Source organism: Uloborus diversus, chromosome 2 (assembly GCF_026930045.1).
Source record: "Uloborus diversus isolate 005 chromosome 2, Udiv.v.3.1, whole genome shotgun sequence".
Taxonomy (NCBI): domain Eukaryota; kingdom Metazoa; phylum Arthropoda; class Arachnida; order Araneae; family Uloboridae; genus Uloborus; species Uloborus diversus.
The window spans coordinates 220,405,763-220,409,153 of record NC_072732.1 but is presented as its reverse complement, the minus strand read 5'-3'; the positions used below and the strand labels follow the sequence as shown (position 1 = coordinate 220,409,153).

The 3,391-nt window shown below is 32.6% G+C and overlaps 1 pseudogene; it reads left to right on the top strand.

Moving 5' to 3' along the window:
* Positions 1 to 2,980: 2,980 nt before the first annotated feature.
* LOC129217848 (U4 spliceosomal RNA) lies at positions 2,981 to 3,141 on the top strand (annotated as a pseudogene).
* The last annotated feature ends 250 nt before the right edge of the window (positions 3,142 to 3,391 follow it).

Here is a 3,391-nt window from a genome sequence, read left to right as displayed (position 1 = left end):
TCTCTTACCGCAAAATACTGTAAAAGAAGTAGCCCTTTGATTAGAAACAAGCAGCAAAAAACAGCGAGCAGTAAGTACTGAATAAAAAATTAAAGACAAGTCACATAATTTACATGCTTTATTTTAGTGAAGTCAATTTATTGTAATGTTACTTACTAGATGGCAGCACATAGAGAAATTTATCTCTTTTGAGGCGCCATCTCTAGAATCATTTTGCAACTAAATGGTTGAATTTTACATTCTCAATCGGAAGATTTTACTAATTTTCGCTGATGCTTAATGTTTTTTCCCGGCATCTAGAGGAAAGAATTAGTGTTACATTCAGGAAAAAATAATTCGCATCCTAGTTTTCAAAAAATAAAAAAATTTCATCTCTAGGAATGAATGATATTTTTTTTTTCTTATTCCTCATTCATTTTGTCCAATTTGTAAAAGTAAAAAATTTCAATTAAAAAAAAAATCTTGTACAAAATTTTTATTGATTTTTTTTTGAGGTTAAAGAAAATCTTAAAATAACAAGGTAATGAAATACATTGAAAATGTTTAATGTGAAAAAATTGATAATAAGAAAACTTGAAAAGTGCATACAATGCACTTACAAAATCGAAAGTAAACGAAAATGTTATCTTCCATACATGTATAACTAGAATTCGAAATATTTGCTCCGTCATCTTGAGTAATAGAGTGTAATACATTTTTCCCCCTCCGCAAATTTTATTTTTCTAAATTTAATGACCTTTCCCCACGTACTCTCATTTTAGGACCTTGTAACGACAAGAGTAATTTTACAGCTCAAATTTTCAAGAAACATTCTATTATTTCTCATGAATCAGAATACATTTGAAAACGTTCTACTTGAAATATAAATTGCTAACTTTTTAATTAGCAATCAAATTCCGATTAGTATTTCAATTGAGATAATTATTCATTATTTATTTCATTTTCATTTTTTTTTATGTTTTTTACTCGCATATTTTAAAATTTAATGTGTTTCGTAAACTATGTGGTAAAATTTTTTGGCAGGTATGAAGAATAGTCCAAGAGCCCATGATAGCCAGACATACGTCATAGTATAAAGGCCCAAAATTTTCCTGCGTAAGCGCACTGGAGCAGGTATGAAGGGTTCGCTATTAGTTAAGCTGACTCGCGCTGGCTTTGGCGGGCAAGAGGTAGCAAAGGCGCGAAAAAATGGTGAACAAAAACATCATAGTATAACGCGTGATTTTTTAATATTTTATTAGGGGTACTATTACGAGTTAAACCTTACAAAGCCAGACACTTAGCACGCTGGCTTTGCGCAGCCAGACACTTCAAAGCAGGGAAAAAATGGTGCACAAAAACATCATAGTATAAAGCGCGATTTTTTTATATATTGTAAGGGGTGCTACTAGGAGTTGCGCCTTACAATGCCAGACACTTCGCACGCTGGCCTTGTGCAGCCAGACACATCAAAGTTGGGAAAAATCGTGTCCAAAAACATCATAGTATAAAGCGTGATTTTTTTATATTTTGTAAGGGGTGCTACTAGGAGTTATGCCTTACAATGCCAGGCACTTCTCACGCTGGCCTTGCGCAGCCAGACACTCCAAAGTTGGGAAAAATCGTGTCCAAAAACATCATAGTATAAAGCGTGATTTTTTTATGTTTCGTAAGGGGTACTACTGGGAGTTACGCCTTAAAATGCCCGACACTTCGCACGCTGGCCTTGCGCAGCCAGACATTTCAAAGTTGGGAAAAATGGTGTCCAAAAACATCATAGTATAAAGCGTGATTTTTTTATATTTTGTAAATGGTGCTATTAGGAGCTTAATTCATTTAATTAAATAGCGCAAAAAAAACCCCCTCCTTGTTTCCCGTAGTGTGCAAGAAGTAGCGTTTGACAAAAAAAAAAAAAAAAACCCTCGATATTTTAATTAACTTAATTACGCAAATATGTAACGTAAAATGATACAGCGAAACGTCCGGCGGGGGAGGGATGATTCAAAAAAGAAAGCATTCCTAAGTTAAAAGAAGTAAATAAAAAGCAAGTTCTACCGTTAGCAAAAGCAAAAAAAAAAAAAAAGCAAAAAAAAGAAAGAAACGTTGCAGCGAATTAGATTCAATTACTCAATATCGAATCGAAATCTAGGCAGGACGTCACTGCAATTGGAAGGAACCTTTTCGCACTATTATGACGTCACAGCTAGGTTGTGAAAGGAAGAAAGTTTATTCCCCGTGGGCCATTGCTGGAAGATACGATGTGTTTTAAAAAATTGTAAAAAATGAGCAATTGCATATTTTTGGAAAAAAATTCTTAAGAAGGTGAAATGTTTTTACTACTACATATTAAATTTTCTGAAAGAAATCTCGCATCTTTTGTGGGATGGGTTTATAAAGATTTAAACGCAAAAAAAAAAAAAAAAAAAAAAGCGAAAAATAAAGGTTTTTTTTCGAAGTTTCAATAAAAAATTGAAAAAAAAAAAAAAAAAAATAGCTATCGCGTATATTTGAAAACTTTCTTCTTCTGAAGAGGGATAAATGTTTTGACTACTACATACTAAATTTTCAGAAAGAAATTCCCATACTTTTTGAGGGATAGGTTTAGAAAAAAATTAAACACAGGAAAAAACGCAAAATAAAGGGTTATTTCAAAAGTTCGTAAAAAAAAACCAAAATCTTCAAATTTTTTCGGCCCTCATATTTGAAATTAAATTCCCTGCACTAATGTTAAAAAATTATTTTCCCGGCGCGATTGGTTGGGGGTCTGTAACAAAAAAAAAAAAAAAAAAAAAAAAAAAAAAAAAAAAAAAAAAAAACATAAAACATTTAATTAAGAAAAAAAAATAATCAAAATAACAATTCTGTAATGCAACTAGACGAAAAGCAGGTGCGGATACAGGATTTCCTTTTGGGGGAGGGTCATGGTGGACTCAAGTAACATTTAGACGGTCTGAAATTTTCGGAAACTTTGAGGAAGCCCCCCCCCCCTCCCCGACCGTTTAGCTTTGCGCAGAGGCAGTCTCATAGATAATGAGGTTCTACCGAGGCGTGACTGTTGCTAGTTGAAAACTCCCTCCCCCCGCAAAAAAATTCAAATTTGCATACAAAAATCTTTAAAATAACTATTTATTGTTTTTTTTTTTTTTTCATTTTTTTTTTAAATATTTTTTTAATTTTGAAATGTGTTGTTACCTCTAAATTTTCGGAAACGGCAACCCATGATTTTCGAAAATTTTGGATCACAAGCACCCCTGGGTCATTCTTAAGAATGTGGTCTCACGAACGGCAATTTTCTTGAACTAAGTTAAATTAAATTTAAATAATTGTAACTAAAATAAATCATTTGGTCTGACCTCTGGGATTCATCTTGTAAAAGCCGTGAAGTAACAGTATGATATTTTCTGTTCTAACG